Source organism: Dermacentor andersoni, chromosome 2 (genome assembly GCF_023375885.2).
Source record: "Dermacentor andersoni chromosome 2, qqDerAnde1_hic_scaffold, whole genome shotgun sequence".
Taxonomy (NCBI): domain Eukaryota; kingdom Metazoa; phylum Arthropoda; class Arachnida; order Ixodida; family Ixodidae; genus Dermacentor; species Dermacentor andersoni.
Window position 1 is genome coordinate 151,770,938 of NC_092815.1, and position 15,034 is coordinate 151,785,971.

Consider the following 15,034-nt stretch of genomic DNA (forward strand, 5'->3'; position numbering starts at 1 on the left):
GTTGTTATTCTGGGTTTCCAGACGAATAGGTTTCGTCAACATAGTGCGCAATGCATTCGTGCACGCGTGCGCAATAGATGGGTCTCTGCACGTGTCGACGCGCTTGTAAATTCAACATTTTCGTCGCGCTTTATACCCGTAACGGCTTGTTTTTTTTTTTATTTCAGCTGTGTGATAGCATTTCTTTCCATCGGATTACTTGAAGACGACATCTTAAACGGAGGTCAAGACAGGAGAAGTGGTCGAAGTTGCCATGCGAAATATTCGTCTGAAGAAAACTGCAGTTCCGAGCTTGTTTCCCAATTGCCCTGCCTATTTATCGCGTCCGCAAGCGTGCGTTCGAGAAGCGCCGGGTGCCAAAAAAGCCGCTTGGAAGCCACATATTTGTAAAAAACAATAATGATTTCTCAGCAAACCCAAACAGAAGAGGACGCCAAAAATGTGGTTGGTAGCTTTGCGGACTTGCTGAAGGCCCTGCCAAGCTTTCAGAGTTCGGACTTCTGGACAGTTTTGAACAAGGGCTCCAAGGTTTTCTCTTTGGACTTCTCACTTCAATCTGCTCCTGCAGCCCGTACTTCGGTGATCGTGTCCACAGACCTGCGCGTCGAAGTATTTTTTTGGTGAAACGGGTGTGAGGAAGTGTGGTGATGTGCTAGTTCCTGAAAAGCTGTGCGACTTGAGAGATTTGAAAAGTGTGTTACACATGAATGAACAGACACTTAAGGATATCAGCACTGAGCGTTCTGAAAAGGCCCGTCATCTACTGACATTGGTTTCGACATTGCTAGAGGAAATAAGTGGAAAACATTTTGCTTGCGAGTTGCAAGAATGGCATTTGGAAGTGCTTAAATTCTTGAAGAGACAAGTTGATCTTGTTTTGAATAATACTGGCCGATATCCCCCCGATTTATTGGTTTTTGCTAGCCTTTTGTTCACAATTTCACCTCATACATGTAGATTCCTGAGAAGTTCGATGACGCTTAAGATGCCGCATCCTGATACGATCAGAAGACTGTGTTCATCGTACGATGTACGCCCCGAAACGAAGCAGCAAGAATGTAGCTTTCTTTCCTATGCAAAGCGTATTGCAAGCACATATAAAAAGCATGAAAAGACTGTAACGTTAATGATTGATGAGATTCACCTTCAATAATATTTTTATTACAAGGCTGGCTTTGTTACTGGTGCTGCGGTAAATTCATCGACTGCAGCAAAAACTGCCCACGTATTTATGATACAGAGCCTGATCCCTTAAAACAAGGATGTTGTACACATTCTTCCTGTGGCACAAATCGATGCTAAGGCGCTGCACGACTTCCTTCGGAAGATTGTTCTTGATCTAGAGGCATCTTGTTTTAGAATATTCGCAGTAATCTCGGACAATAACTCCATAAACAGAAAAGCCATGTCCTACTTCGCTAAGACGGCAAGTGTCAGCATTGTTTACCAGCATCCTGCTCAGTGGCGTAGCTAGGTGGTCTGGCACCCGGGGCCCATAGGTCTTCTGTCAGCCCCCTCCCCCCCCCGCGGGTGTAGCCGGCGGAAAGAGGGGTGTCTTCAGACGTATATGACACCCCCCCCACAGGCCCCTTGCACCCGGGGCCCACGGCCCCCCGGCCCCCCCTGTTGCTACGCCACTGATCCTGCTGACCCATCACGACCCCTGTTTTTCGTGGTGGACCCAGTTCACATACCAAAGTGTATAAGAAATAACTGGCTGAATCAAAGAAACATTGGCAAATGCATGTATTTTACTGAACCGAAGAGTGATGAGACTGAACCAAAGATATTTACAACATCTTTCAAGGTATTATGCCAGTTGCACGAAGCTGAAAAGCATGAGCTCTTGAAGCTAGCACCAACGCTCACTTTGAAGGCACTGAACCCCTCGAACAAGGAACGGCAAAACGTTAAACTGGCCTTAAAGGCTGCAACGTTCCAGCATGCAAAGGAAAAATCTCAATATGTCGACACCATTTTGACTTGGTGGAAGATTATTAACGTCAAGACGCTAAGAAAAGGACAGCGGTTGCCAGATCAGTTGCAGTGTCCAATAGTTTCATAGTCATGTCCTCAACTAGAATACTTAGAGAGAATAGTTCAATGGCTTAATCACTGGGGAAGCCTCAAACATGACAATGGCCGCTTGACACGTGAAACGCACATATCTTTCAGCAGCCCTACCCACGCCTTGCACGAACATGCCATATACTGTCTCGAAGAGCTTCATTTCGAGTATGTTCTTTTGGGCAAATTTCCGCCTGATAGCTTAGAGGATGGCTTTGGAAAGAACCGGCAATTGTGTGGTGCTAACTACCACGTGTCTTTAAGGCAGATATATGAATCTGAAAAGAAATTGCGTTGGCAGAAGGTTCTGGACCTGCCAGATTTGGACATTCTACTACCACCGAGCGCGAGCACGTTGGAGACAAGTGTATATTCAGGAAATGGCCAGTTTCAAGTCACTGTGACCGACTCTACCATTGAGAAAAAAAATGTCAAGGCTACCGGCACTAACCTATGTGGCCGGCTATTGCGCCCATGCAGCTCTAATAAGTTGACATGCGCATGTTGCAGTGAAAGCCTTGTGAAGCAAGACGTCGGTCTAGATGACCCTGAGAATGCATTAATCACGAATATGACAAGGGGTGGCCTGAAGTTTCCACGAGCAGTTGTAGTTAAGGCTGTACTCTTTACTGAAATTATCCAGTGTCATCCGAAAATTGACAGCACAGCACTGGGACAATCCGGATAATCGCCACAGACGACTCCAGAGATTGGACCCTGCCATGACTTTTAGGCTACCACCGAAAATTCAACGAAGCTGTGCCAGTCTTCTGCACAGACTAAGGCTGGGGGTAGCGTTTACGCGCGGATACGTGCACCTCATGCGACGCACCGAGTCTCCACACTGTGAGGTGTGCAATGTGACTGAGACTATAGGTCATGTGCTTTGTGACTGCCCTAAGTACGTGGAAGAGCGTGAAAGGTTGGACAACGACCTTACGCGTCTCGACAGCGCACCGTTGTCGGAGGACGTTATTTTAGGCCCTTGGCCAGATCCTCAATCGAGTTTCAAGGCCATTCAGGCATTACTGAACTTTTTAAAAACAACGGGCTTGGATTGCAGACTTTGAGCATGCCAAATTGCTTGCGATATGTTCTACATCTTCCTTCTATCGTCATCGTCACCCATCATGCACCTCTTCCCTCTTTCTTTCCCTCTTCCCCTTCCCCCAATGCCGAGTAGCTGGCTAGAGGAATATACCTCAGGCCGACCTCTCAGCATTTCATATCATTAAACTTCTCTCTCTCTCTCTATTGGACAAGCTCAGGACACCAGAATATGCCGTACGATTTTTCAGCCTTCCTAAGCAGAAAAATACTCTAGTCGGCCTTGTGTTCGCTACCCTTCATGACTTTGAGGATGCAGGTGTGTGTGATTTCGTCATCCTGCGCAGGAGGTAATGGGGCATGTTGTACTTGCTGCAGCGAATACACTGCTGAACAACTTGTGCCGCACAGAAAACGACAAATTACGCAACGCCAAGAACGACCCAAAATTGCAGACCTTGAAGGCCTGAGATGTTTCTCATTATTTATTTTTTATTCATGAAGCTCTGTTTTGTCGAACATCTACGTATGTTTGTGTTGACAGAACCCTTGTAAAAAGAAACCTGTGGCGTAGCTAGGACTTATTTGCCTACATTATCAAAATTTAAAGCCTGCATTTTGGCCAATTCAAATGTTAGCGTTTGAGTGCATTGTGCTACCTGTTTATGATTAGAACTCTCCATGCTACCGCAATCCATTAATTGCATGTTTTCCTTTAGGACTGAGAGTAGGCCTCTCGTTTTTGACTTACTTTTCACCATTATCTCAGTATTTTATGAAGACCAAAAAGGCCTGCAAACAAGGCGGGTGGAAATAAAATAACCACAAGAAATGGTACAACAATGACGGAGGCTTATTCTATTTGACAATTATTTGTGCGGGACCCTATACTGATAAAATTTTCACAATAAAATGAACCTCGATATTCGTGTGTCTAGCGAGGACTGTTTTACGCAATGCAAGAGTGAGAATGATAATTGTATATGGAAGATTTAAAATGTTTGTTGCTGAATGCAGTTCTTATCATTTGTGAATAAAGTATATTCTGTGTCTTCAATATGCAGTTTTCCTCTTTCTTTCCGTCTAAGGTTAAAATGACTAAGCAGCATGCAGTTTGCTTGTCTTAGTCCCGACCACACATCACAAGCACAATAAGGCAGGTCGTGTCGCGATACACGCAAAAAAAAATGTCGCCAATCAAGTAATCTAAGGAAGCCATGAAAGAATGTTGCTTTCTATGGTGGTGTTCACTGCGGTGAACCAGCGGCTCCCCCCTTATTTTTTGCGTCAGCTATACGTGTCTTGCTTTGGAACCGAAGCATATGCATTTATAGGTTGCTGTCACTTTACGGACAGCAATAATTTTCCCATGCCTTAGTATCCGCGACGCGCAAAGACACCCTGCAAGCGCAACGAACCTACGTGCGGAGATGCCGACGGCGTCCACTGTCCGGCCCATACGGCTAGCGTGCCTGCCCATGCAGGCAGGCCCGAAAAAAATGACAGGGCCTCTTAAGATCTCTCTTAAGAGGTCAACGGCAAAAGCCTACTCTTTCTCCTCTTAGAATTTGCCTCTTTCTCGTTGCCTTATCTCTGTCTATTCTTTCTTTTAGTCATTACTGCTCACTACTAAGCATATTTAGTCATTTGTAACCACTTGTGGTAAATACAACCCGTCGTTAGACAAGTTGGTCATATCATAGTCATCAGTAGTCATTATAAGTCATTTTAGTCATTATTAGTCACTACTGGTCATTGCTAAGCATATTAGTCATTTCTAATCAATTGTAGTCGTTACACTTCATCGTTAGAGATATTTGTTATTTCGAAGTCATTACAAGTCATTAGTAGTCATTATTAACCTCTACCAATCGCTATTATAACGTTATCACTAACTGTTACTATCAATCATTTTTCATTCTTTAATCTGTTTCATAAGGCGTGATGACGCTTCAGCGAGCACTCCGGTGGTTACGTCTGCTGACACAAACTTCACCGTAAGCCTAGAAAGGCTTTCGCCTTAAAAACCTCGCGTGTGCCCGCCAAGCGGGCGCCATCCACCACTTCTGAGGAGGCGATGAATGAAACCAACACTCCTTCTGTGTATCAGACACCGAAGGAAATGCGTACCCCTGTGGAGCGCACTAGGAAGAAATAAAATTTCCGTATCACGGCGAGTGGAAAGCCTAAATTTACCTCTCATGACAACCGCACAAAACAATTGTGATGTGGCTAGAACAATAAAACAATGACGTAGTAGTGACAGGGAAGAACACAGCAGCAAAACTGTGGATACCTTAACTTTTTATTGGGCAAACCGGTGCCACCAAAATCAAGTTGCACTCAAACCACAACGATAGCGGTGAACACAGTTGACGATCGTCGGAATCCGATCAGCGGATCATGCGCATCGGCTTTTCCATACCAGTCGTGGAATTTTCCGGTGTAATTGCTGGTGCCAGCGAGTCTTCCAAAAAGTACTATACAATTCGCGTCGCGCACACAATGAGATTACACAAGGTGCGGTGACGACAAAGGATAGCACCACCAATAAATGTCTTATAGTGAACGGGCTTAAGAGACCGTTTATAGTGTCCTTGTGTATGGTATCCCTCTCTCACCGTACTCAGTGCTTACTCTCTCCCTTTCTTCCTCTTTCTATTCCTCTTTCCCCCACCCCCAGTGTAGGGTAGCAAACCGGATGCTGTTCTGGTTGACCTCCCTGCCTTTCCTACCCTTGATTTCTCTCTCTGATAAATGCAGGTGGGTCTCCCGCTGAGCAATATCGTTTAACATTTGTTAGCTGGAGAAAAATGGACAACCGAGAAAGATAAACATGTATATATGTCAATACATTGGAACGTCAGGGGTCTAATCCACAGCCTGAATGACATAAAGGGACTCTTACTACACAAGTTTAATCCGACGGTGCTGTGTGTGTAATAGATACGCCTCGATCCTACACACGAGCTTTCTGCGGCAATATGCCATTTACCGCAAACACCATAACGACTCTTTCACCTCATCTGCTGTACCACAATGTGGTGTGCTGAGCTGTATATTATTTATTCTCAAAATGAACTCACTCCAAACTGTCATACACCGTACAAGTAGAGAGAGAGAGAGAGAGAGATGAAGAGGAAAGGCAGGGAGGGTAACCAGATATTAGTCTCCGGTTTGCTACCCTACACTGGGGACGGGGTATAGGGGTTAGGAGGAGGACATAGAGGAAAGCGTCAAAACATTGGCAGTGGCTTAGCTCGGCTATGCCAGGATATACGTAGCGAAAGCTAAGCATAGCATGGTTAGCCTTCCTTAATCTTTATTGCAACTCCAGGTTAGTCTGGTTGTTTAGCTATGTTGCGGCGTTTAGCCAGTCATTCGGTGCGCTGTTCGTCTGTTTCCTGGTCGATTCGTTTCCTCTTCATCTCGTTCCGATGTCGATTCCAGGCCTCCTCCTGCTTATCAGAATTGACGCCGTCCATACTGTCGCCTCAACTGTGGTTGCGGCGCACGCGAGCTCTCCTTTTCAATCCTCTGATATGTTATCAGGCACGCGACGCAGCTGCCAAGGCAAGCGGAGGCGAGCGCCACGACGAGAAACGCGGTGTGACGTCACACCAAACGGCGACCGTGGAAAGGCGCGGTGCTGCGCAATGGCGGCACACCTGTGGCTCAGTGTTACTAGTGGCGCATGCGGAGTAGTGACTAGGGAGCGAGAGACAAATATCTGCGGCGAGGCGCGCGTTGTGACGTCATGTTCGCGGCCGGTACGTTAGTTCGCGGCCAGAAAAGACACACACACACAGAAGGCGTTCCAGTTAAAGGCGTTCACAAAGGCCGGTAGATCGCAAAACGCGCAATAGCGCTTGCACGGCCTTCTGTGGCATTACGTCCTGTCGATGGTGTACAATTCTTTTTTCCAATAGCAGTTGGTCGTCCAGCTGGTCAAGTTCGTGGCGAGGGCATTTCCTCTGTGGACTGTACTGTGGGCATGCGCACAAAATATGGTCGATCGATTCTTCATGGCCGCAGTGGTCACAGGTTGCGGTGTCGGTCATCCCTATGCGGAACGCATAGGCTTTTGTAAGGACAACGGCCAATCACAGTCCATGCAAAAGCGTGGCGTCTCCACGGCGAAGCTGTGATGGTGCTCTACGACTTAATGTGCGATCAAGGGAGTACAGTCGAGAATTTCCTAAATCTGGCTCATTCCATTGCGACGTGGTGCTCTGCCGAGCAAGCAGGCAGAGCTTCCGTGCTGCGTCAGTTCTAGGAAGTGGAATTGGTACGTGGTGCTCCTCGGTATGGGCTGAATGGGCAGCTTGATCGACCCGTTCATTGCCGATAACCCCGCAGTGACTTGGAAGCCATTGGAAAGTTATTTTATGGCCTGCAACACTTATATGGTGCAACCTCCGTGTAATGTGAAATATTAGCTGTTAGTGCGGTCCGCGTCGTAAAAGTGACAGTAGAGACTGCAGTGCCGCCTTTGATTCGCAGAATATCGTGCACTTCTGTGGCGGCTCATCACCAATGTAATGAAGTGCATTAAAGAGGAGCGCTGCGATCTCTGGTGTCCTCGTTGTTGTCGCGTGATACGTTTTAAATTTGATTGTTGTAAATTTCGCTGGTATCGCAATAGCCGCCGCGGAGTTGTTTGCCAGGACAGATCAATCCGTGTGGATATGCGTAGAGTCACGGTAATTATCGCACAAAAATAGTAGCTTGAGCTGTTTAAGCGCTGGTGATGATAGATCAGCTTTTTCGTGATGCCAGGTATTGTGAGGTTCATTTTTGGCTGAGCGAGGCACCATGAATGAACGGAAGGTCTCGCAGCCCGAGTGAAACAAGCTGGCAATGATTCATCATGTGCGGGTATCGTTTGACTGAAAGATGTGCCTATTCTGTCCGTCCGTAGAGAGGATGAGGGGTGATGAGGAGTCCTGGCTAAATGCCTTATATGGGTCCTGAGCATTTCAATTTCAAATTTGGTCTTGACAAGGTGGTCTGCTGTCGTAGCCACTGTTGAAGCACTCTGAGGCCGGCCTCAACAGATCCGGAGCGCTTTAGCCAGAACACATTGTATTGTGCGTAGATTCATTTTACCTGTGTTGCTTATTGCTGGCAAGCTGTATCGCAGAAAGCCTAGAAAAAGCACCTTGTACAGTTGTAACATGGCACTTGTCGACATTCCTCATGTTTTGCCAGTCAAAAACTTGAACAAGTGGCATATGCCTCTCAACCGTTTTTTCACGTATGATACTTGAGAGCTCCATGACAATCCCCTGTCGATTGACACCTAGAAACTCATATGATCGAACGCGTGGTATTATTTGGCCATTTATTATTACGCTGTAGTTTGTCTTGGGTTTGTACGTAAATGGCACTAGTGGGCATTTATCGGAGGAAATTTCCAGTCCTTGATTACGGATGTAGATAGCAGTTTGGGTGGTGGCTCCCTGAATTCTCGCTCGCAACTGTAAGGGTTTACTGGAGACGTCCATATGCATTTGTCATCCGCGTACATTGATAGCCTGACTGTGCTTGGCACGTGTTCAAGAAGGGCAATTAGGGTTGCATTAAATACCACAAGGCTACGTACACTGCCCTGGGGGACACGGCGGTAGCTATAATGTAGAGAAGTATGGCCTTCCTCAGTGCTTACAAAAAAGGATCGCATGGAAAGATAGCTCCGTATCCATTGAAACATCCCACATCCCACCACCCACTCCTACCTCTGCGAGAGCAGAGAGGATGGCTTCATGCGGAACGTTGTCATACGCCCCTTTGACGTCGAGGAACAAAGAAGCGCAGAGACGCTTACGGCATTTCTCATGCTGAATGTAGGTGACCAGGTCGATGGCGTTATCGATCAATGATCGACCACGTCGCAAGCCCGCCATGGCATCCGGGCGGGTGTTGTGGTACTCGAAGTACCACTCTAGGCGTCCTAGAACCATCCTCTCTATTAGTTTGCCCATACAGCTTGCCAAAGCAATCGGGCGATAAATGTTTTATACTATATATGTGCATGACATCCCAATGGGTTACAAAACGTCTAATCTTAGTATCTGCGGGCGCCGAGTACAGCTTAGCTGAAATAGTCTAAGTGGACGAAAGAGAACAGTTTCAAACTAACCTCCCCCCCCCCCCGACTCTTCATAAAAAAATTACATGCATCCTTTTCTCCAACAAAAAAGGTGTACTTGCACACGACCTTATAGACCTTCATGGAGAACGACTATCTGTGAGCTCCGAACATAGATTTTTAGGTATCATTTCCGAGAATAAACTAACCTTTATCTGCAGCATCTTAAAGCGAAGTGCCTCAAGACTATGAAGCTCTTGAAGTTCTTGTCACGAGCCCATCCTGGGGAAGCAACGGGAAATGCTTGATAAGCTTGTACAGAAGTCTGATACGATCACGCCTTGACTACGAAGGCATAATCTTAAGGTCTAACAGAGCTAAGCTTGGAAGCAATGGGACTTATTGATAAAAGCACGCACTTACTTCACCTTTCGCTGTCGTCACATCCTGATTATGTCTGGTCACTAACAATATTACCTGGGTTGACGGATCCCACAATAGTTCAAGGTTCCATTCACTGCAAGCTACTACGCCCTAAAAACAAGGGAAATTATTAGCACTGTGCGATAAAGTGGATTATGCTAGCATGACTAGAGGCTTAGCTGAGTTTTGTACATGGTTCCTTGTTGATATTATGGGCAGATCAGTCGGAGCAAACTGCCAATTGTATAAAAAAAGATGTGACCTAATTCATAAATACAAATGAGCAATTCATATTACATAGCGCGTATCATGCCCTTAGTTCAGTAAACACTGAAAACGCCTGAGCAACAAAAAAGCCATTGTCGAGCAGCCAAAATTTCAAACAACGCATGCGCTTAGGCAAGATACGAGGTACAAAAGCATTTCAGCGCTTTGCAGCGGAAGCTAAACAACGATTCTTTTGTACCACATTAGCAAATTAATTGACAGTCTTAAGTTGTCACCTTCTACAGGAATCGATGGAATTAACTCTAATTTATTAAATAACACCAAACATTACACAAGCGTCGTCCTTTCTCGTATTTTCCAACAATCTTTGTTTTTAAGAGTGGTGCCGCAGGACTGGAAGGTGTGCAAGATTATCCCAGTTATCGACCCATTTCATCAACGGGTGTGTTGATGAAACAACATCTGGTGTCCTCAACGGGTGTCCTCATTATTATTGGAACACGTCGTTTATTCGCATATAACCTAGTTTTTCACATCTGTTGCCTTCTTTCACCCACAGCAACATAGATTTCAAAAAAGTTGAGCCTGTGACACCAAGCTTGCATTACTTATTCATGACATCAGCTCAAGCACTCATCACAATATTGCCATAGACACCCTGTTCCTGGCCTTCGAGAAAGCCTTTTACACGGTGCCACACGAACGGCGATTCCTTAAGCTCGCACACCTAAATCTTAACCCCTTAGTCTTCGACTGGCTGCGTGACTTCCTCATAAACTGAAAAAGGTTTGTCTGTACTTATGGACATACTTCCTCGTTAGCATCTGTTATATCCGAAGGTCCTCAAGGCACTGTCGAACCATTAATTTTTCGAATTTCCATCAATGACCTGCTGACTAACATCTCTTGTATTCGCCTTTTCGCATACAATTGTGTCCTTTACTGTCTTATCCATAGCTTCCATGGTCACATTTTCTTTCAAAACAATTTACTAAAGGTACAAAACTGGCGTAGAACTTGGCTAATATCTGCAAGTGTCAGGAAACCTTCGCAGATCTCCTTCCACCGCCGACCTTCCTACGAAGCATGTAGGTGCGTCGTTTTTGGATCTGAATTATCCTCAGCGTCATCGTATAAGGACCTGGGTTTCATACTGTCTCATGACCCCAGGTGGTCACATAATAGAGCAAGTATAACAAGTGAACCGAACCGTGTCCTTGGCTATGTCCGGTGCAACCTTGTTTAACCCTTCTCACGCAAACCTGCTAACATACGAAACCTTTGTTCGTCCGAATCTGTAATACGCATTCGCAGTTTGGGCCACACACCAGTTTAGCCTACAAAAAGCTTTTGAGTCCATCCAGTAGCTTGCTATTAGATTTGTTTTGTCTTATTATTTTCAGTATTCCAGCGGCACTAAAATAAAACAGAGCTAGTCTTCCCAGTCTCGAGTCACGCAGAAAAATAGCGCGCCTGTCCCTCTGCCATAAGTTCTTTCACTCGCCTCTTGCTCGCACGATTATCGTACCTGCTTATCGCCGTTTGCTCCGCAATAGTCATTCTAAAGCTGCATATTCGCCGCCTGCGCACACTACTGCGCATCTCTACTGATTTTTCTTACGAACAGCGAGCGAATCATCTGCCTACCAACGCTACGCACCGCTTCAATCCTAGCCTTGAAGTATTTCATCGAAGACCTTGAACAAATGTAACCCACCCCTCATATAAAACCCAGCACTAGGGGCATTTGAGATATCAATAAATAAAAAAAACAATTCATTACCATATCTCAAGGCGATCTCTGGCCATAGCTGGCCATTGCACCAATAAACACTACGTGTCACCATCACAGTACTCTATTGACGCAGTAACATAGACCAAAACACTGCGTTTTCCAAATTTAGCATGGTTTTTAGAATCTGTTTAGTAATACTGAAGCACAAATGAAACTTTGGCAGAGGTTATGTTGTGTGGACATATATATGTTGGGTGGACAAAGTAGTTTGATGGCTTTTGCATTTAAGTGTGTTTCGCATATGAATTCTAGAAGAAGCTATTTCTAGGAGCAAATCCCAGAAATATTATAAAATTGTCCCCAAACCGTTTTTATTGGAAAAAAGAACCATCTTGAAACAACAGTGATGCAAGTTTTGTGGATATAAAGAAAAACACGACTAAAATTTTCCCACGTTGCCCAGTGCTTCTTAAGTAAGTTCAAATGGCCTTTGAACGCGCAACTTGTCTCCGCCTGATATATTACCAGGAAAGGTTTATACCAGTCATAACAATGTTATTTTTATGAATAATATGGCCAAGCACGCCGCTTGGGACAATCGGCCAGAAAACATCAATGAGTGATTTGGGGAGACGCCAGTTCGAATTCCAGCGTTCTCTTGCGAACAACCGCGATAAGTCATGCGTTTTTTTTTTTTTTTTGTAATATTTCCTTCACATAGTGCTAGGCCGTTAGAAGACAGCGCGAGCAGTACACGCTTTTCCGTTAATGTAGCCGTTTGTCATGTTTTAAGAAACATATTGAATATGCATTGCAATACAGAAGACCAAATAAAAAAAAAGGTTTCCGGGAGACTTTTAGAGCGAAGCATCCCTCGCGAGTTCAGGCTAGTAACGACGATCTTGTAGTTTTGGTTAGCCGATCCTAAGGAATGTTAGTCATTCGCCACGATTGTGCTGTCTTAAAATTTCAATGTGGGCCGTTCCCAAGAGTATGTACCAGTGGGCATGCGCCGCTCTTCAATGAACCTCTTTGATGCCAGCCTTAATATGTTAATATGTGGCATTGAGTACTTGCTTCTCTACAATGAACTACTTTTACGCCGTTAGGTCACTGTGTAACATGAAAGCAGCAAAAGATACACTGCCTTCCCAACAAGTTGCAACAGGTTGCAACAGGTTCCCAACAAGTTGCAAAGCATTAACCATTCGCTACAGAGAGGTTACGATTCATTAGAACCATTAATATGTAATGTTTCGCCTTACGTAGATGGCGGGTGTTGTTGAATCGTTTTTTCTTTTCACTTGTCTTCTGGGTATGTGAGCCTCAGTAATATTACCGCATGAATACGCTTGTCACTTTCCCTCCGGTTTTGCCGTTCCTATACCGCTCTTCAATTTGTGTCGGTGTGCCGACATTGATCTACGCCACTCTCAAACAATTCATCGTATTCAACTAGCTTTCTCTGGTGAGCTTTGGCTTTGGAATGTCTCTGGGATTGCTTCTTGCCCTTAGGGCTTTACTGAACCACATAGGCACACATTACAGTAGCACCCCGTGGGATATAACCGACGGATGTAATTCGTCTCTTCGCAACGCACAACTCCATTGCCAGAAGCGTTAGATGATCCTTGAAGCTGCTCTCTGTGCTCTTTTCTCTGATCATTTCTAAAGCCAAAACACAGTCGCCCACGCTGACTCATTGAAAATGTGGGTGCTCGATATCACGCCATATTTTAAGTTACATATTCAAGCAATGACTGTAGTTTGTAGATCTAAAGAAAAGAGAATATTGGTCATGCATCATAACCTTCTATTGAAAGGCAGTTCTGATTTCATCCAAGCATGTAGTCGTCACTGGAACTATAGTGCTAAATATTGCAAACCATCTGAAATCACACATAACCAATGTTATCATAAATGTATTGTCGGGTTCGTGACACCAGAGTCCGTATAACCGCAACATATTACTTCGCGTCATACCAAAATATTCCGTGCACCGGGACAATTAGGTCGAAAGTCCGCCGCATCAGATGCCCTTGAAGGTCCGTTGTAGTGGCAAACGTGCATTACATTAGCATGTCAGATGTTCCGCGAAAAACCAAGTAAGACAACAAAAAATCAAACCGAATCGTAGAAACTGTGTCAATCATTGTCGCCTTGGCACCAGTATTTGGGGGGCGCCCGGCAATTGAATGCTGCGCTGAATTCCCTGGACAAGTGCGCTACTATTTTGCAAGCCCTGGCAGCCTGCGCATCGCCGCATGACGTGGCACAGAACCTGTGGAAGAACAGCCGGCTCCTCGCCTCAATGAGCCGCTTGGCCTCGTGGTCAACTTTGGCGGAAGAGGGTGCTAATGCTCCCTGCACAGGCCGCCGCTGGACGACAGCAGCCCAGTGGGCGACCTTGAGCGCCCAGACGGCCACAGGCACGAGCAGCTCCTCCTCCTCGGTAGCGCTGCGACCAAGCGAGAAGGACGCAGCGTCGTGCAGGCACCGATGGTGCAGCTGGATAGCCTCTCGCAGAAATGTATCCTGCTCGACCGAAGCTCTGGTCCGCTGAAGGAGCAGGAGAGCTCCGGACGAGCCGTAGTAAAGCCTGTGTGTCACGCAGTGAGGCAAGAAGTGCAGAGTTAGAGCCATTTTAGGCCTATCGAAAAAAAACAAAAAAAGGAACGTGCTACGGCAGAGCGCGACACAGCAACTGTATCGCTCAAAACCGACAATTTAAGCAATGTGTGGCCTACGTGGAATGAACGAAAACAAAGCAAAAGTTTTCCCACTACCTGAATAGGGGATGAAGCTAAGAAGGAAATGCGCATGGGTTCATATTGTGACTTTAGTCAAGCTCGTCTATAATGAAAGCCTATACAAAAAAAGTTACCTTTAAAACGAAGGAATAATTCTGCCCAGATACTACTGTGATCTGCGCGGTGCGCTACCTCTACAACGAAGTGACCTACCTGTATATCAAAAATTATGCGTCGCTCTGCTAACGCAAACACCAGAGAGAGAGAGAGACAGAGAGAGAAAGAGAGCAGCCAGAGACCAGCAGAGCTGGGGAAAGGCCAGTATATTAGTGCCACCCAGCACACAAGACACACGAGCGCCGGCAATGCCTCGCCTACGGCGTCCACCAAAGGCGCCTGCCTACTATGGCGTCCGCGATTCGCGTGGCCAACGCCGCAGTAGACGCCATGGTTATCTCTACTCTGTTCGGAGCGACGCGTTAGGAGGTTTTTGAGGCACCCTAGCAGGCCCCGAAGAACGCCCCTACTCCCTCGCCTGAATTTCCTTGCCTCGCGCGCCACAGGAAAGTGCACGCATCCGGGCCGCGTTTCTCGCTCGCGTGCGCGCCGCTCCTTCTCCCCTGCTAAGTTTCACCCGCCCTCACCGCGTCGCTATACTGCGCGGTGCTAGTTTTGTTCTCTGCCTTCACTTTC